We start from the raw sequence: 21,129 nt of genomic DNA on the forward strand, positions 1-21,129 counted from the left end.
ATCTGTTTTGCCCAGCGTGATGCAATGTTCGTTGACGGATTAAACTACAATGGGCTAGCGCAACTATCCGGGATTCATAATACTCATAGACGTTAACTAGACCTGATACCCCGGCCACCGCTGCCTGCAGCACCATATCTACCGTGCCGCCTCCCAATTGCTGCCGGAAGACTCGCATCATTGTGCATTAGACCTATGCCTCACAGTCGACCTCTCCTTACCTGGACCCGCTAGTCGCCCTGCACATCCGCAAGCTCGACCGTGCCAAACTTGCTCGTCTCATCTCGGAGCACGACTGGAGTTCCCTGCTCCCATGCCTCCGGGTTGAACACCACAATGCAGGCTTCTTAGTTGATACGTTTGCAGGCACATATAAAAATTAAACGCAAAATAGTTCAAAAATACATAAGAATAGCTTTAAAGCATAGCAAAATATTTTTTATTGTTCTTGGAGCTCTACAACGTATCATGATTACTTTGGTTTTTCCTTATTTATCGGCTTGAAGCAAGCCAGATGCGTTAGAGACATAAGGGCCTATTACGAGACTCGAACGTTCGAGAATTTCCGATTCGAACGACACATTTGCATTATGCCTCATCTTTGAGTTTCCGTTCGGCTCCCGTTCGAGAACTTTTTTGTCGATGAAAGTAATCTGTCGAACAATTTGGGAAAAAATGGCATTACTGTTCTCGAACGGGATCTCGAATTTGACAAATTTTTATCCGTAGTGGTCTAGTGCTACGGAAAGTGCCAAAAAGTTCAATCAAAGAGACCTCACGGGAGTTCCAATAGTAAATTCCGATACATAAGATATACTTGAAGTAAAATATGGCGTTTTCATAATGCGAAGGTATCTTTTCGCTTTAAATTAAATAAGAAAAAACACGTACCGAACTCTTCACAAATTTTTCATTGTTTACAAAATGCAACAGTCGATTCACTCCACTTTGACAGTTGTGCTTGGAAAAAAATCGATGAAACTTTCATCGACTCGAACAAGTGACCGTAATGCAATTTTCTCTAACGTTCGAGTCGGCGGTTTCCGTGTGATGAGAGAGTTGTTCGAGAACCGTAATAAGCCCTATAGTCAGATGAGTTAGAGACAACTGTCAATGAGCTATTTCAATACCAGTTCCTTTAGAGACAACAGTTGATGAGCTATTTCAATCATCGGTGGGTTAGAGCTGAACATGGGTGGCAAACCCTGTATCCTCCTGTGACAGGTCACCCCTTCACATTCAGAGGCTTACTTGCTCTTTGATAGCTTTGACAGTAGAGTCATATCGCTTGGTTGTGTATATTGTGTCTTTCTATTATGTTTATAAGCATTGTTGGAGAGGTTCAGGGCTCGCCCGTTTGAAGTGTGCTCTGTTTGAGTTATGTTCCGAAAAGGTTTCATGCATCCTGCATTAGATTTTTATGTTATTACTATCCATGAAGTCAGTTATTGCTCTTATCGTATCTCCGGATTTGTCCTTGCAGTGTCTTGTCAGTCTATCGATTGTGCAGTATTTGTTATTTGCTCTTTCTGGTTTATATTTTTTGCAGTAGAAAATCAGATGTTCTGCTGTTTCTGGGGTTTGGCATATGGCGCAATTCCCTTGAGGTATGATGTTCATTTTTGCTAGTCAGTAATTTGAAGTATCATCACTTGTTGGCTCTAATTTTTAAATAAAGTCGATATTGGCCTACATGTCCCCCTGAAGGTAGCATGTGAAAAGTTCTTAGGATTTCATTAATCTCTTCTCTTTTTGTTACCCACTTGGGTGGAATAAACGCGATAATTTCACAACCGGAAATGGCTCTATTAGAGATTTCCTTTATGGTTTTATTCGCATAGTTATTGAATATTTCGTCTTATAGAGAGATGGCAACTTTATTTCTATTAAAAGCAACTATTATTTCTATTCTGCCGACCACTGCTTTATTGTTTTGGCCAAAACGGTTTCAATGCTTGATAAACTTATCAAAAGAAAGTTGATGGTTTTCTTGAAGTTTTATTAAAAATCATTGTAATCAGTTCAGTGTTGCAATGCATATATTGTTCGAGGATGTTGGGAAAATAGAAGTAAGTTTCATTGGAACCTTACCTAATGGCTGTTATTAACACTACATAGCAGATAGAAAGTTTTCGTCATCACAGTGTCCATGCTTGAAATACTGCCGAAATGCATTCGCGTAGGATAAAAGCGTTTCTCAGAACGGTCCATTCATTCAGAGATTAGAAAGTGAAGATGAAAAGACCTACGGTTCTTAGGTTTTCAAAGTATGGTTGAATGGATAGTAACCTATGCTATTTTTCCCATGATTGTGTAGATTCAGTTGGTAACAAAATGTTAAGTTTGAACCATTTATTAACATATTGAACCGTGTAAAAATATCTTTGTATATTACACTAGCTGACCCGTTTGATGTTGTTAAAAATTGGTTCAACGGTCACATTATATTTCTTAAGTACATTAATTTCGTTGTATTTACACTTTTTACGTCGTAAAAAGCTTATAGTGAGGCTGGTAATGATTATCATCCTTATTTTGTTATTAATCAAGCAGACCAATTGAATGAACGATGTTTTATGTACGCCTGGTAAGCCATGTATGACGTACATGTTAGTTTTCTAAATTGGGTTTCTATTAGAGCTTTTTAAGAATCTGCTAAGGTGTATTGCCGATGTCTAATAACTGTTTGGAGAAAGTAAAAGCTGATGGATCCTGTAGCATTTGGACGTGCCTGTTTATGCTTAGTTAAAGTTTTTCAATATTGCTCCACAACACCGATGAGTAAGGCAAGTTCAGGTGATCTTATCAGCATAGGTGGATCGTGGCACTACGGGAAGAGTTTGCCTGAAATCACCTGAGAGGAGAAACACAGTACAGTTGGTCTCCGCAGTACGCGAATGTTTGGGACCGAACGCAATAGCGTATATCGATTCGCGTATTGGGGATTTCCTCTGCCATATAATTTATACTTCATATTGAAGAGTTGACACTGAGAGGGAACCGCTTATTTAACATATCTTTTATCCAAATAACTAATAAGTGTTCCATTTTTTCCATTGTTTCATTATATCTCTGTTAAAAAGTGCATATTAAAAACTTCATTCTACCAAAACAAAGTAAAACTGACTAATAGAAGTCGAGCAACCCTATGGGCTGTCAGTTGTAAAAAATTGCGTATTGCGAATTCGCGTATATCGAGAATAGCGTACTGCAGGGATCTACTGTATTACTGGAACAATCTTTATTACACTTCACGTCTTTGAGTGTTCTGTACAGCGCCTCAAGAGAATGCTTCTTTGCCATGGTGCATTCTTCCCAGATAATTATTTTTCACTGTTGCATGACCTAGGCCATGAGTGATTGATTTTTGTTGTTTCATACGGCTTTTGTGTTCCTATTGATGTTTCGAAGTAGCCTAAATGATGAATGCGTCGTTCTACCTCCATTTCCAGCTACAATTCCAGATGAAGCAACTGGTATTGCAATGTTATTGTTTGCTCGCATTTTGGAAAGCAAGAGCGATATGAGAAATGTTTTGCCAGTTCGGACTGGGGCATCCAAAAAAAGATACCACTTTGTCCCGTTGATACTGCCATGATAATGCGTTCGTAAACATATGCTTGTTCATCAGTCAACATTGATACGTTGTGAGAAACGATATCCAACATGACTGCAATATTATGCTGCAGTTCACGACTTATTTCAGTGTCCATCAAATTAAATGCACTTCGATTCGGCGAACCTAAAACATAACAATAACTTAGCGGTAAATTTTTAATTACCATGCAACGATCCTCGATACTAATCATAGCTTGTCGGACTAAATTCAGCGACATTAATGTTTGAACACACGTTTTGTTCTATCATGACTATACGCCGCATTTTGTCCTGGTAACAGTAAAACTTACGCCACGTTGGATTGCATGTAAACGTGACGAATAAGCATGCTCGTCCCTACTCGCGAGTTCATAGCCTCGCTGTAGTAACTATACTGAAATTCGTTTTCACAACACTGGTAAATGAGAAGGTTTTCTCACTGCTCTAAGCAACAATAATTTGAACACATATTCTACTACCACCAATTAACAACATTAGTTATTATTACCAAAAATTAACAAAGATTTTACTATCGTCACTTATATGAAACGACTTGTTTGAATTAAATTCACCACTTTTGTATTAAACTCACCACCACAGTATGTCAAAAGGCATGTTGCTGTGTCCGTTTATACTTGTTGTAGTTCACTTTATGTGTCATTGCTGAATGTAAACAAAACAAACAAACCAATGTATGACGATAGAAAATTGTAATTAATTAAAAAAGTATAAAATTTACAGATATGAGACATAGTTAAAAACCTATTCTCATACCTAAGGAACGTGTGTGCAAAGTTTGAGTTTAAATGGTTCAGTCGTTTAGGAGGAGTTTGAACACTAACACCGTGACACAAGAATTTTATCGATATAGATAGATTACACATGGATGTTGATAGTATCATGTTGGGGATTGTGTTTTGGCGCTTTAACTTATCCACCATAAACTGACCTGCAGTAAACCTGTGGTCACAGCTTTCCGCAACCGCATGCGGTTGCGTTTTTGATCTGTCAAACGAGCACAGCTTTTTGCCAAAAATAATACTTTAATGTTTGATTATACCACTTATATGAGCATACAATCTCATTAAAGTCTACTAGGAACATTATTTACTGTTGACATATAAAAACGCAAGAGTCTGCGGCAAGAATCAAACTCGTTTGATTTTTTAGTACAGAAACCGCAAGGTCTTGCGTCTGCGATGACAGCCCATGACAGCTCCTATCTCTCCCATGGGAAAAAACGCAACCGCATGCGGTCACGCTGCACGGGAGGTGGCAACCGACGAAACCAACCGCAGCCCTCTGACTGCAGCGGAGGAGGCGGCGGTTTCGGAGGCCACCACGTCTAGTGTTGGGTAATGTGCGATTGTGCGCGCTGTGCGCACCACACACCTTACTGTGCGCACTGCACTTCGCGCATAGTGCATCCTGCAATGATGAATCCGACTTCTTCGACTTTTCCGATTCCGTTGGCAGACAGCACCCTCTCAGTAGGCAATGGCGAGGAACAAAAATCCGAAAAGCAGACAATCGTCATACCGGATGATGAAGTTATCAGCATAAGCAGGGATGAGTCGGTGGAGGAACGTGAAAAGTTTATAGCATTTGTCGAGGAGCAATCTGAGGATGATTCCAAATACGAAACGTTCGAAGTAGGTTCCGAAGACGAATTTGCCCTACGATTATGAGGATGGCCAATACCTGAATTAAGCTGTGCTCGGTACTCATCCACCAATTCCAAGCGATTGACATCGGGAAAGCGATATAATTACGAAAAATGAAGAACAACAACTTCTGCACCAGAAGAATGCGATCGCCAAAAAATCGAAAAAAGACACGTGCCGAGCCATTGCCAAGATGTCACCGCTGCATCAGCAACAAGTGCACAGGTAAGCAACTGCGACTAAACGAAAGAAAAAACAAAAAACCGCGCGATTGCATATGCCTAACGAAGATTCAACCACTAAGGAGCTTAGGAGAGAAAAAAGGAATGCAATCTAAGTGTAACGTAAAGCAAAAAGTAAAAAAAGGGTTTGAACGAAACTGGGCGTCTCCATTGAAAAATGCTTCCAACATAAAGCACCTGGCGCCTCCATCCCAAGCGGAATTGCCATCTGTGGTAAGCAAAATCGAGAGGTTGTTCATTCCGCTCTGCGGCAGTTTTGCACGAGACTAAACGTTCCGCTCCCACAATACTGAGATAATGCCAAAAAGAATACTCATTGCATATTCAAATGCTCTCGCCCGCACAATGTTGAACTAGTATGGAACAAGCGAACATTTGAGGTCATTATGATTCATGATCTGTCAGTTTTCTCGACGCTGTCCCATACAAAAGGTAAACAACACGTTTAGCTTCGAACTCACCGGTGTTCCAATATGATTTCAATTTCCCATATACTTTGGACCGACTTATCGATCGATAAAGTTACACCCGTTTTCACTTAGGGTGGAATCGCGGCCGACTTCTGTGCAATGGTGAGCTACAACGGTGGAAACGCGAGTACCGCGCGCATGATGAGCGAATCGCGTTTGACTACTGTTGAAATGCGGACGCGGACAGTCCGTCCGTGTAAGGGGGAAAATTTTGACGGCCGCACAAGGTCTGTAAATGTGGGAGGTCGGCTCATACCATGGTATAGCAAAAACCTGCCGAACTACCCCATAATCAACAAACTGACCTTCTTTAAATGATGGTACTGTATCATCAAAAATGAATTTTTACCTCGCTATCGACTAGTCCATGGCAGTGGATAGTATGTCGATCGATAGCGTTCGCGTTTGACAGCCATTGTACGTAGCCACTGATGTATCGATGGATTACTTTCAACGTTCGCGATTGCTTAGAGAACCAAGTATCCCGAAAATGAACACTTGTTGGTCGATCGATAGAGAAAAACGTATCCGATAGCTTCCAACAAGTCTCTTCTGGTCTGCATGACTTGTTGTTTTTAGTTTGCCGCGCAACTTCAGTCGATTATTCGAAGTGTTAGTATGGTTTCGCTGGGGTTTCCAGCAATGATGACGATGTGCCACGATACGACCAGCATAAGGTAGGTAATCCGACAACCCCGATCCCCGCGACGAGCGAGCACACTCGCTGTAGCCAATGGCGAGGAACAATTATCGGAAGAACAGGCAATCGTCATACCGGATGATGAAGTATGAATGATTCGCGATTCGTAGCTCGTAACAAAAACGACGTAGTAGACTTTTCTAAGCACCAACGAGATGGGCTAATTATTAAAATTAGGTCAGCTTGCCGCAAGCGTCGGTTCGCGAATGACCGAAATTTTGTTTAATTCTTTTATTTTTTATTCTTTCTGGATGCGCCAGGGCCATCTGCTGGTTTACGTTTGTCGGTGGATCGTCCGTCATCGACCGAACTCCATCGAACGTCAATAGTTTTGTCAACAAAAATACCAACAAAATTATTGACACTAAAACCGGCGAAACCGGAGGCTCTTTGATAGCGCCGAAAATTGTATCTCAAGCAACAGGTTTGGGGCGTCGATGTGGTTATTAACAGTTGCTATCGAGTGCTCAAACCGATCGGATGCGCTTTATCGGAGCTCCACAACGAAGCAACAGAAAGTGCCAGAATAAAGAAAAAAAACGAATGTGCCTATTGTGCAGAAATAAGGCAAACCGATCGTCCGCCTCGCGCGACACACATCGAAAGTTCCGAGGTTTCGAGAATGCCCGTGCTCTGAGGTGCTACGGTAGCGTTATAGCGGGCCGGACGGAGCGTGGCCTTGAGACAACAGGCCCGGACGAGCACTTGAGGAGGTTTGCGTTGGAAAAAACAAAACGGAATACCCAAGCACCTGTTTTTTCGCTTTCCGTCAAGCTGTCCGTCTTGCTAACAGACACAGCCGGAGTCGGATAGAAAGATTCTCACTATGGCGGTGAGTCTGTTGGTTTGACGGAAAGCAGCAACTAACCGTCTGCCGACTAAAGTCGATATACCGGTTAAAAAAAAATTGCCGTCCAAGCTGTCAGAACGTGTGGAGGTGGGCACATACGCGCACCTAGGTTCGGACTCGCATCGGTACGGATCTGAACCCAGACCAAGTTGGTTTTTGCCACTATCATGTGGGTTCATTTTGGCTGCAATGTTGGTTCGTTCATAACCATATGATTTTGAACTTATGTATTTTTGGTGCCCCTCTCTATTGTCCCAATGTTTATGATGTGTAGTGCTTTCGTGATGTTTCCCTGTCTGTGTTATGGAGTATGTGAAAATTTATTGAATAAGTTATGTCGTGTTTTCGAACTACCGAGGTTATGGGGTATTTACGTGACAGCTGCAGAAGACCGGTCAACCATATAGGCCACGGCGGGTGCCTTGATTGACCTGTCTATTGCAGAAATATAAATGCAAGCATCTCGACACCAAGATGCCTCAATATTTATAAAACGGTGTGTAAAATGTTTACTACATGGTGATTGCACCAATTATGATTTTATTGTTAGTTTCACCAGTCTAACTTATAACAACCAAACAATTAATTTTTATAAATGTGCATGTTTTCCCGGTTCATACCAATAATTCAATCAATAGCACCCCATAACCATTGTGTAGTTTGCTGCGATCAAAAAAGTGCATTTGTAAAAAGTTTAGTTTAGCGAGAGTCGTCGATTGCTCAACGATAGGTATCCACGACGCGCGGATGGGCAACGGCGGGTGTGCGAACGGTTTAAACACGAACACTTTCAAATTCTCTATAGTGAGAAGAATTGCTCGAGTCGGATAAGCGTCTCACCAAGTGCTTGGGTATGGGATGGCAGATGTTAGGCAGACAAAGGAAGAGGTGACGCGAGTGTTGCGGTCCCGTTGGCACCCCATCTATGCGGTCCCCCCGCACGCTATTTTCGCAGTAGTCCAAGTCATCCTTCGCCGCAGCAGGGCGCCAGTTGGCGTGGGAGAAAAGGGTGGACGTTGCCCTACTCTCGGAAGTTAACAGATGTCCACCGAACAATGAAAACTTGGCAGCGGAGATGGCGTTACTACCCCATCCAGCGAACGGTGAGTATCGTGGAAGGGATGGTGGCAGTCGTAATAAAGGGGGTACTCTACATAAGCTGCTACGCACCGCCATCCTGGAGTCTCCAGCGGTTTCACGAGCTGATGGAGGCGGTAATAGCGGCAGCGCAGGGGTGCCCCCAGGTCGTTCTGGCTGGTGACTTCAATGCCGCCTCGCAGGAGTGGGGTAACAGGCGGAATAACCAGCGCGGAGCTGAACGTTCGCCAGCCCTGGTATAAGCGGCGCAGCAAATTGGAGAGTCCTGACGGAGGTGACCCTGAGTGAACATCGTGCATCGTGATTATCCGGTCACAACGCAGCATCCGCTACCTGGGCGTGCTGGTGGAAAACCATCTCTCCTGGACGCCACACGTGAAACACGTCGCGGAAAAGGTCACGAGACTGGTTAAAGCACTTCTTATGAGGAATCACACGGGACCGACGAGCGCACGGCGACGAATGCTGGCCAGTGTGGCGACATTGACTATGCGATACGCAGCACCTGTGTGGCACGGGGCGCTGAAGCGGCAAGTAAACCGTCGGTTGCTGAAGCAAGTTGATCGCCCCTCCGCAAAGATAGTGGCAAGCACGTTCAGGACGGTTCGCTATGAAGTGGCCAGTGTAGTAGCCAGCATGCCCCCGATATTTTCATTGATAGAAGAGGACCATCGCTGCCACGAGCAGCGGAGAAACACCAACGTTGCTCCTGGCGAGGTAAGGAAAGAACAGCGATCGGAAACCATAAGGAGATGGCAGGACGAATGGGACAACCTAGCCGACCAGCCCGACGCCAGCAGGTATGTGAGATGGGCACACCGAGTGATCCCGCAAATAAAGCCATGGGTCGCACGGTAACATGGAAGGGTGAATTCTCATTTGGCACAGGCTCTTACGGGACACGGATTCTTCCGAGAGTACCTGTTCCTTAAGGGGTTCACCCAATCCTCAGACTGCACTCATTGCGTGGGCGTAGTAGAGAACGTGGAGCACGTGCTGTTTTCCTGCCCGCGGTTCGCAGATGTACGGCAACGACTCCTTACCGACCAACAAGACCTCGTACTCACTGCCGAAACGCTGGTAAGCCACCTCCTCAGTAGTCGCCGAAACTGGGACAGAGCGCTCCTGGCGAGCGGAGCAGCAGCACCGATCAACGGTAGCAGCAGCGGAAACGAGAGCGAATGTAGCGGCAGCAGAAGCGAGGCGAGTGAGAAACAGACTGCGTCGGCCGGACGGATACTCGCGCCGTCGCCCACCGCTCATCGCCAGACTCAACGCCATGACGCCCGGGAATAGATCGAATTGGCTTCGGGACTTGCGCAACATTCGTGAACGAATCCGACGCCTGAGTAACAGGTCTGTCCAGCGAGCTACGCACCACGCGCTCGAGGGCAAGAACGACGCGATGCTGAGGCGACACGAGGCTACTAACCAGCAGGACGCAGACCCTCGCTGAACAAGACCTCGTAGCAGCGGAAGCAGAGCTCGTAGAAATCCGAAGGACCCAGCGCAGACTGTTGCAGCAGGAAAATCGGTCCCGACAACGACGCCATATATACACAGGAATATCTAAATTCGATGAACGATAAGAAACAACTGGCCTTTGATAAATTAAGTCATCCTCTGCTACTGTCGAAGCTGCAAAAAATGGCTTTTATCCCGGAATGGTCTCATGGATTGAATCCCATATAACTGGCAGGCGCTACAGCGTCAATTGTTACAAACGCGTAACGTTTGTAACGCTCCGTCCCACGAGTTACCAAACCCCGATAATCTCCGGGCTAGCGGCCAATTTCGGCCTAAGCCAGGTGCTGGGGGGCCGTCGTGCGTCGGCCGGTATAAAAGGATCGTGCGCGAAGATAAAACCCTCTTTCCCTGTAAGCAATCTCTTAAATAAATAAAAAAAAAAATTCCCTGTAAGCAGACGGAATAAACATAGTGAAAGTTTTAAAACGTGCCACTAAGGACGTTTACGAAAATCACCGTTTTTTATTTCTTCAAACCACCAGCAGGAAAGAAGCTGGTTGCGTTTGCAACACAGACAATGTACTTTCTTCTCCGTTCACTAGTACGTCAGGCGTGCCAAAGGGCAGTAATCTAGGTTCATTGCTGTTTATCTTATTTATTAACGATCTTTCATCCGTCCTCAGTAACGTACCTCACCTGATGTATGCACGTTACGACACCGGGTGTTATGTAAAAATTAATAGTCGTAAGATAGTATAAGGTATAAGTTTGCGTAACGTAACGATAGAAATAGATTGTATTTAGTCGAGAAGCATTCGGAAATATAATTAATTGATTCTTGAAACACGAACGAGCAAGGTCGATCCCATAGCTAGCAGATGATACAAAAATCTTTAGTGCCATAAACGACGCGTGCTTGCGATGTGGTCTAACTCTTTCTCGACGAGTTCACCGTATGGTGCTCTAACAACCTAATGAGTTTAAATGAAAGTAAATGTCGAGTTATCACGTACCATTGCATTAAATATCCTATACAACACATATATACTCTAAATGGAAACATGGCGGCACGTTGTACAGTGATCACTGACCTCGGACTCGCAGGCAAACATAATGCTTGGCTTCATTCTGAAACATACCGCCTTCACAGATCCTACTATCAAGAGCTGTTTGTATCGTTGGTCAGGTTCAGTCTAGAATTTAATTCAGCTGTGTGGGCACCTCATCACAACATTTAGATAAACAGACTTGAATATATTCAACGCCGCTTCACTAACATCGCTATTAGGCGTCTTTACTGGCACAAAGTTGAGCCCTTAGACTACAATCGTTGCCTTTTGCTGGGTCTCCAAACATTGAAGCATTGCTAATTTGTTTAGTATGATTCGATTCAATGCTCCGCTACGTCCACTGCGCCACACGTCCATTCTACGATTTCCTTTTAGTAGGACAGCGTTTGCCGCTAACAAACCGTTACGTTATGGCCTTGATATTTAATAACTATGCTGAACATTTTGACTTTATCTAATCAGCTTCACATTTTAAGGATAAGTTGTTGTCGCTTCGAACGTAACGCGTCTAAAGTATGTTATTTTTGTTATTCCTGCGTCTCTTGTGCGTCTCACGTATTTTTATACTCTGATATAAGTGAAAATTGTGAATTATTCTTATGTTACTTTTAAGTTCTCAGGGCTGCCAGACAAATACTCAACTAATAAATAAATAAATAATGATTACAGACCATCTGGCAAAGGTACGACGTAGGGTCGACGAAGACTGTTCTATTAGTTTAAAAACAATCAATGACAGATGTAAGCGAGAGCTAGAGGTTAAAAATTGCTGATAAAGGTTCAGCTCATACCAGTGCGACATAATACAGTGAAAATAGAAAATCTCAGCATTGTTTTCCATAGCTTTCCTCCCGATCCTACGTTTTATATTGAATGGGCCAAGTTTTGCGCCCGAGCTAATTGGTCGCCAAACAAAAATAGCCGAATCTGCTCGCAACATTTCGCAGCAGATTGTTATTAAATTGTTGAATAAATTCAAAAAGCTTCAAGCTAATCGTAAGTAATTCCCACAGTTGAACTTGCACCCATTGACGTTAACAATAATACTCCAATAAGTGGTAAGATATTCTTCCCGTATGTGAATGATAATTGTCTGATGTGTTTTTTTTCTTTTCTTTTTATTAGAAATCGGAGCTGAACAGTTAAGTTTAAATTTGGTGTGAACAAAGTGTGATGTATTAGTTAGGAAGTGTGCCCTGTTAGAGTTAAAGTATAACGAAATATCAATCCAAAAACAGTGCTTAAGTTTAAGTTTTGTTTAGCCCATAAGTGGCAGACAAAATAAATGAATAAATCATAAATCATCATAAATCAAAAAAGAACAGGTTATTAAAGTTAATTAAGGTTTGATTTAGAAGTTCCAGGAAATAACTATAAAATCTTATCAACTAGAAAAAGAAATATCTACTCTTAAACGAGTTCTGTAAAGGGTTGGATCCGACGCCTCCTGAAGGCTACTATAGGCTCTCCTCCCCAACTCCTACTCAATACGTCCGCGACGTACAGAACGGTAACTTGTCGCCTAAATATCCAAGCTTGGGTACACGGGGAAACCCACCCCCTTGGGCGGATGGGCGGCAAGGCTGAATTGAGAGGGGGAATGGACTACTACTTGCTAGTAGTTCATCCCCGAGCGTCTGTTCTCCATGTTAGGAGCGGCTCGAACCAGCGTCTGTTCCCCATGTTAGGGGCGGCTGTACACCCTGTCCTGGCATCCTACGGGACGTAAAACAGCTAGGATGCGTTGTTCCACCGACGAGATAGGAGGCGGGGGGAGAGGCCTTGCAAGCCACCCCCTGTATAACCGCAACGAAAAGTCACTACGAAGAAAAACCGATTTGGACCAATCATGCCCGACCCTCGCAACGGAAAAAGGACTATGATTGGAAACTCGGTACATGGAACTGCAGGTCTCTTACATCACCCGGGAGTACTAGAATACTCACAGAGGAAGTGAGAGCCCGCGGCTTCAAGATAGTAGCGCTTCAAGAGGTTCGCTGGAAGGGAGTTTCGGAGCGCCGCTACCGCAGCGATTGCATGATCTACCAGAGTGGTGGAGATAAGCACGAGCTCGGTACGGCGTTCCTTGTTATGGGTGCTATGAGGAAGCGTGTGATCGGATGGTGGCCGATCAACGACAGGATGTGCAGGTTGAGGATACGTGGACGCTTCTTCAACCTGAGCATTATAAATGTGCACAGCCCGCACCTTGGGAGCAGCGATGACGACAAAGACGCGTTTTATACGCAGCTGGAAAGGGAGTACGACCGCTGCCCACAACATGATGTGAAGATCGTCATCGGAGATCTAAATGCTCAGGTTGGGCGAGAGGAGGCCTATAAACCTACGGTTGGTAGCTTTAGCGTCCACCAGCTAACCAACGACAACGGCCTCCGGCTCATCAACTTCGCATCCTCGAGGCACATGAACATCCGTAGCACCTTCTTCCAGCACAAACCTCGTTTCAGCTACACCTGGAGATCACCACAGCAGACATATTCCCAAATAGACCACGTTCTCATAGACGGAAGGCACTTCTCGGACATCATCGACGTACGTACGTACAGGGGCGCAAACGTCGACTCGGACCACTTCCTGGTTATGGTGAAGCTACGGCAGAAGCTCTGCGCTGTCAACACACTGCGTCACCGGCCTACCCCACGCCTAAACACGGATCGGCTGCGAACACCTGCTGTTGCCGAGGGCTACGCGACAGCGCTTGGAGAAGCGCTTCCGGACAACATCGCGACCACCACAATGTCCCTCGATGACCACTGGCGTATGGTGGAGCGAGTCATCAGCAGCACAGCCGAGCAGACACTGGGCCATAAGCCACGTAACCAGAGGAAAGAGTGGTTCGATGACGAGTGCAGGCTGGTACTATCCAAGAAGAACGCAGCACGCGCCCGAATGCTGCAGCGCGAAACCCGTCAGAACGTGGAACACTACAAACGACTGAGGACACAGTAAACCCGGCTCTTCGAGAGCAAGAAGCGCCGCTTCGAGGAGTCTGATGAACAACTGATGCAGCAGCTAACTCAGTCGGGGGAAACTCGCCAGTTCTACAGGATGTTGAAGAAGACACGAGGCGGCTACACGCCAAACGTCGCAATGTGTCGTGATGAGGAGGGCAACATTCTTACGGACGAGCGAGAGGTGATCGAAAGGTGGAAGTGCTACTTCAACGGACACCTGAACGGAGCGGAATTAGGGGAGTCCAGCAGCGGCGCAGGCAGAATTGAGCAGCACATTAGCCAGGAGGTACACCAGGAGGTGTAGATGACGATGTGCTCCCACCATCCTTGGACGAAGTCACTAGTGCCATCAAGCAGCTGAAACAGAACAAAGCAGCTGGCAGCGATGGGCTGGTGGCAGAACTATTCAAGATGGGTTCGGTAGAGCTTGCCGTCAGTATGCACCAGCTAATTGTGAAAATCTGGGAGCAGGAAAGGATACCGGATGACTGGAAGCTGGGTGTCATCCACCCAGTGTACAAGAAGGGTGACAGAATGGACTGTGCCAACTTTCGAGCCATCACAGTCCTCAATGCCGCCTACAAAATCCTATCCCAGATACTCTTCTGCAGACTCGCGCCCCTTGCTACAGATTTCGTCGGAAGCTACCAAGCTGGGTTTGTTGGAGGCAAATCCACCATCGACCAGATCTTCACTCTACGGCAGATCCTCCAGAAGTGCCGGGAGCACCAGATCCCGACGCACCACCTCTTCATCGACTTCAAGGCGGCCTACGATACCATAGACAGGAAGGAGCTATGGAAGACCATGTGACATCGCTCTGGAAGGTGTCATGAGGAGCGCGGGCTTCGACATCCGTGGCACGATTTTCACCCGCTCTCTCCAATTCCTCGGCTTCGCGGATGACATCGACATCATCGGGCGGAACACAAGGACGGTGTGCGAGGCGTACACCCGACTGAAACGCGAGGCCGCAAGGATTGAATTGATGATCAATGCGACGAAAACAAAGTACCTGCTCGTCGGAGGCTCTGACAGTGACAGAGCCAGGCTGGGGAGCAGTGTATCAGTAGACGGCGACGAACTCGAGGTAGTAGAGGAGTTTTGCTACCTTGGCACTGTCGTAACTCCGGACAACAACGTAAGCTGCGAAATCCGGAGGCGCATTGTTCAGGGGAATCGTGCCTACTATGGGCTCCACAAACTCCTGAGGTCCAGATGGCTTCTCCCACGCACTAAGTGTGCCATATACCGCACGCTGATTAGACCGGTCGTCCTTTATGGGCATGAATCTTGGACTCTGCTCACGGAGGACGCTAACGCTCTCGCAGTCTTCGAGCGGCGCGTGCTCCGGTCTATCTTTGGCGGCGTGTATGAGCAGGGCGTGTGGAGGAGAAGGATGAACCACGAGCTAGCTGAGCTATGGCGAGCCGGACATCCTGACGGTGGCGAAGGCCGGCAGGATTCGTTGGTTGGGGCATGTCATGAGGATGCCGGACTCATGCCCCACCAAGAAGGTGCTCACCAGCGACCCGCCCGGCACGAGACGACGAGGAGCTCAGCGAGCTCAGTGGATGGACCAAGTGGAGCAGAACCTGCGAGACATCGGATGCGACCGGGGTTGGAGGGCTGTATCCATGGACCGAGCGACCTGGAAAGCGATTGGTGACCAGGCCATGTCAGCACGACGTGCTCAACTGCGAGCGGGCCAGTGAAGAAGAAGAAGACTCTTAAACGCGGCACAGAAAAAGCACGAAAGTCTAGTTTTTCGTCCGATGAATGCCCGGATAAAATTAAATAGGAGTTTTGATTGTGCATGGTGTAACATACGACCGGAAAGATGGCTGCGAAAAGAATTCGTGTAACAGGATCACTGGTAAAAAAATTAAGCGGTATGAAGATGCTCTTGAACAAGCATTATTTGGGGAAAGCAGCTCATCAGGACCAAGCAGCATCGAAGTTGAAACGCTTGTAGATCTTTCTACATCTAATGAGGAAACCATAGACGAAGAATCAGTTGCAGATGAATGTATAGACTATATTCAAAGAAATTGGATCAACATCGACGATAGAGAGGCCAATAAAGATGTCGATAGCAGTGAAGATGAAGGAGACTTCATGGAGCCAGTGGATCCAAACAGTGGCGAAGGGAGGCTATTAGACTGGACCTTGGAAACAAATCAGAAGCTCAGAACACTAAGTAAGTTATTAAAAATTCTGCGCGTCGTCACTGATTTAAAGCTGGCGAAAGATTCCCGTAAATTCTTGAAAACTAAGCAGTGCGGTAAAGAGATCGTCAAAATCGAGGGAGGTACACTTTGGAATGCGTGAATCCAAAATTTTTTACAGCGAAATGTTCGGTAAGTGAAGGAACAATATTGTTATCACTATTCTATAATATTATCAAACATTTATTAAATTGTGGTTTACCCTGATTTCCAGTTATGTTCAGCCATCGTTGAACAACTTTTCGTAAAACTTCTCGATCGAAGGTCTGCCTCTCTTCGACAGTGACCCAAAGCAGTTTTGGCCTATTTTAATGACTATAAATGAATTGCCTGAAATTCCTGTCCTGATGGTTGCAAATTATTGTGGAACATCTAAACCAAAAAGTACAGAACAGTATCTACGGTCACTTGTAAATGAATTGAACCAATTAATGGACTCAGGGATTAAAATAGGGAATAAGTTGATCCGAATTCGTGTTCGAAGTTTCATCGCTGATGACCCAGCTCGAGCATTTATAAAAGGTAAACGTTGGTTGTTAGATTGTTACAGTTTGTAGAATATTGCATTTATTTTTATGTCATTTTCTTTTATTTTTTAGGTGTTACCTATTTCAACGGCAAAAAAGGATGCCAGAAATGTACCGTTGAAGGTCCATTCAGAACCTTGAGGAAGTATATTGGGCATTATAGAGAAATAACGCCACTACATGATCTGAAAAACGTGAATATGGTCAAGGACTTCGTTGTGGCGGATCATCTTCATCTATTGGAATTTGGAATAACCCGTACTGTGCTACAAGCTTTAAAATCAGGAAAAATGGGGATACACGGCAAGTGTTCCACCGAGACATGTCAAAGGGTGACCAATATTCTTTTGAATGTGGAAATTTCTGCCGTAATCTTCGAAACGTAGATTTGCTTGGTGATTGGAAAGCTAGTGAATATAAGACGTTTTTACACTACGCTAGTTTCGTAGCACTACTAAACCAATAACCTTTATCTCAATTCCAAATTCCTTTATCTCAATTTCAACGTGCCGGCAAAATGAGCATCCGCACTAATACCATTAAACTAAACCTTGCGAATGTCCCGAAGCCACCATTTCAAATGGTGCATGAAATGGTGGCCAACCAGCTAGGGCTGGGGCAGGAAGAGGTCTTGATGCTACAGTGCTGCCGCCTCGAGCCGGTGATTTATGTAAAAGTAAAGAGCCTCGAGATCGCGAACCGAGCCGTCAAAGCAGGGCAGGGAACTACTCTTACGATAGAAGGAACACCTTATTTAATACCGGTTTCCTTGGCAGATGGGGCGGTCGAGGTAAAGATCAGCGACACCCCGGACGAGGTGACGGAGGAGGAGTTAAGGAAAATCTTCAGCGAATATGGTGAAATCAAAGAAATAAAAGCCTTAATGTGGGGCAAACAGTATTTGTTCCCCATCAAAACGGGGGAATACGTGGCCCAGATGGTGCTTAAAAAACAAATCCCCCAAACGCTAGTGATTAAAAAAGCCTGCAAGATAAAGGTGAAGTACCTCGGCCAAGAGCCGGAGTCTAGATACTGTGGAAAGAAAGTGCAAGTCGGGCAGTAGGAAGGAAACCAACTACCACCCACATTCCGCCATTACAAAAACCGAAACAAAAAACAAAACTTACATTTCCGATATCAGCAAACGTCCGGATGGAGAACATCCGAGGGAGTGTAGCCTCCGAACTCCATCAGGACACCGAGATGAGGTCGGTCGACCAAAAAAGCGAAAACATGAGACAAAAAGTAATAAGGCCTTTCCCGACTAACAGCGAGGAAAATACAAAAAGGGGAAAAGAAACAGAAATTAAGAGGAGAAACAGTCGACCGAACAGCAGAGAGTCGAGCGGCGAAAGATTATACCTGCACCGGTTCAATCATGCCAGCGCCCCGTGGTGTTGTTGGTGTAGCAAGATGGTGGAGGACGCAGAACATGTCATGTTTGCTTGCCCGCGTTTCCGCGAGGAACGCGTCGAGATGGTGCAGAGCTGCGGAGTGGTGCTGACGGCGAGAAACCTCACGCAAGTGATGTGTGCTTCGGAGGAAAAGTGGAAGGCAGTTGCTGCTGCAATGCGGACGATGGCGACGAAGCTGCAGACAAGGTGGAGAGAGGAGCAGAGGCAGGGCCGTGTTGGGCATTGACGACGGATTGGAGACACTAACCAATCGCTAGCCGTGTGCGGGAGCACAACCCCCCTGGAAGTAAAGCCTTGCGGCAGTTCCCAGGGGATGTGGTCGAGGAGAGGTTTTAGTGGGTAAAAGCCCCACACAACCCTAGTGTGTGGGGTGTCTTACTGAAGATTTCCTCTTCGCGTGACAAATTAAAAAAAAAAAAAAAAAAAAACAGGGGGGAGTGGAGCGCTCGCTCGTCTAAGAAGGACGCCGTTCGATCGGCTCCGGTTGAAATCACGGTCGTTCTTAACACCGTGATTTTGCTATCGATTCTAATATTTTTGTTTTGATCGCGACCCGAGATAAGAGTGCTTACGCCCGCGGTCAACCTGCTATGCCGTTTACAGGCTGAGCGCAAATGAGGGCAACAATAATCCTTTGGGCGCGGCGATGAAGGATATTGGTGCTTTCTTTGGCAGAAGCAGTACAATCCAGCGAACGCCACCTGCGGACGCGAAGAGCAGCACGAAAGCAGCGGAGAATGCGTCAAGCACTCAGGCGGTAACGCATACGCCAATTGCTAGACCGCCAACGGTGGAGGGGAAGGTGGATGCGAAGCGAACTGATGATGGTAGGCTTGTGGAAGCGCTGGAAGCAGCGAAGGCCCTTCATGAGTTTGTGAAGGATCGAAACAATGTCCAAAAGGACATTAAGAGAATGACGGTGAAAATTGTGGCGGCGATAACAGCCTACCAGCGCGAACGCGTGGCGGCCGTTACAGTGGAAAGTGCACGCGTAGTTGAGATGGGGGCTAGCAGTAGTGATGGGTCGGCTGCTCCGAACCCAACTCCGGCCAACTCAGTAAAGAGATCCCGCGCGATAAGATCACCCGAGGAGGCGACTGGGGGTCAAAAGAAACCGAAGAGTGATGAGGTGCCGGTCGTGTCGAGGGAAGAAAGCTGGCAAACTCAAAAAAGCAGAAAGGAAAAGCCCAAGAATCCTAAAATGATCGATCCGGAAGAGAAAGTGAAAAAAGTGAGTCGCAGCGGAGACGCGATCCTGGTTGGGGCAAATGAGGCGGCGTCGTATGCGGATATTCTGCGAAGAATGAAGTGCGACCCGGAGCTAAGAAGCCTAGGGGAAAGTGTTTATCGAGTGAGGCGCACCCGAAAAAACGAGTTGCTCATAGAGCTCAACAGAGGCGTGCAAGCGACGGAATTGAAATGCCACGAGGCTTTACAAAAGTCGGTGGGGGATGGCGGGCAAGTAAAGATGCTCAGCCAAGTAGAGACAATTGAGTGTCGGTACATCGATGAGGTGACCTCGGTTGAGGATATTGAGGAGGCCCTAAAAAGGCAGACAGGCATTGGGGAGGAGGCACGGATGCAGGTTAATATGCGGATGGCGTTTGGTGGCATGCAAACGGCCTCCATCAAAGTGGCATCTAGTATTGCGCCCAAGATCCTGGCGGTAGGGAAGATTAGAGTAGGGTGGACCGTATGCCCTCTGCGCTTGGTCCCAAAATACAAGGAGTGTTTCAAATGTTGGGGATCCGGACATCAACAATGGAGTTGCAAGGGGCTGGACCGATCGAACACGTGCATGCTGTGTGGAGAAGTCGGTCATAGAGCTAAGGGCTGCAACAAGGAGCAGAAATGCGTCCTCTGCCCGCCCGATGCGTGCAACCACCGCATGAGAGGACTGGATTGCAAGGCGCGCTGGTAACGGCTAAGCACCTGGAGGTGATCCAGCTAAACCTCAACCTCTGCGAGGTTGCTCAGCAGATACTGTGGCAGACGATGGTAGATGCGAAGGTGGACGTGGCTCTACTTTCGGAGCCGTATGAGGTGCCTGTTGGGGACGGAGGTTGGACAGCGGACAGAACCGGAAAAGCAGCGATTCTGGCAGGGGGTAGGTACCCAATTCAGGACGTGATATGTAGCGACCACGAAGGGTTTGTCATTGCTATGGTAAACTCGGTGGTGTGCTGTAGTGTTTACGCTCCCCCCAGTTGGTCGCTGGAAAGGTTCGAGGAGCTCCTCAACACATTGTCGCTGGAGCTAGTAGGAAGAGCAGTGATAGTCGGGGGCGACTTCAACGCTTGGTCGGTGGAGTGGGGCAAGTCTACAAACCAGCGAGGATCGAGTGTGGCAGAGTGCTTTGCGATGCTGGATCTTCAGCTGCTCAATGACGGCGGTGCAAGCACATTCCGGCGGAACGGTAGATCATCCGTGGTGGACGTGACCTTCTGCAGCCAGCGGTTTGCAGCAGGAGCGGATTGGAGGGTGTTGGAGGACGATACCCTCAGTGATCACCAAGCCATACGTTTCTCGGTGGGACATAGCTATGGTTCACCAGAAAGCGGATATGCGGTCACTAGAGGATGGAGGACGCAGTGTTTTCACTCCGACACCTTCCTGGCAGCGCTAAGCCTAGGTAGCTTCGGTATCACACCAACCAGAGCCGCTAAACTGGTGGACGACCTTTCGGGTGCGTGTGATGCTACTATGCCCAGGAGGATGCCATGCAGCTCAAATCGTCGGCCGAAGTACTGGTGGACCCAAGCCATCAAGGAACTACGGGCGGCGTGTACCACGGCCCGCAAGAAGCAGCTGAGAGCCCGCTCCGAA

General features: G+C 46.5%; 1 protein-coding gene and 1 pseudogene across 2 annotated transcripts in view; one reads left to right on the forward strand and one right to left on the reverse strand.

Moving 5' to 3' along the window:
• Positions 1 to 21,129, reverse strand: part of LOC131260218 (GDP-Man:Man(3)GlcNAc(2)-PP-Dol alpha-1,2-mannosyltransferase) — a 164,799-nt gene that overhangs the window by 107,418 nt on the left and 36,252 nt on the right. The window contains exon 6 of one of the 2 annotated variants that reach the window (XM_058261907.1): positions 10,370 to 10,496. The exons of the other annotated variant lie outside the window; for it this stretch is intronic. The gene's annotated coding sequence lies outside the window, so the exon portion shown is untranslated. Of the gene's footprint in view, positions 1 to 10,369; positions 10,497 to 21,129 lie in introns of those variants that run through there. 2 annotated transcript variants of the gene reach the window in all.
• On the forward strand, positions 5,455 to 17,354 carry LOC131264973 (uncharacterized; annotated as a pseudogene).

This window comes from Anopheles coustani, chromosome 3 (genome assembly GCF_943734705.1).
Source record: "Anopheles coustani chromosome 3, idAnoCousDA_361_x.2, whole genome shotgun sequence".
NCBI classification, from domain to species: domain Eukaryota; kingdom Metazoa; phylum Arthropoda; class Insecta; order Diptera; family Culicidae; genus Anopheles; species Anopheles coustani.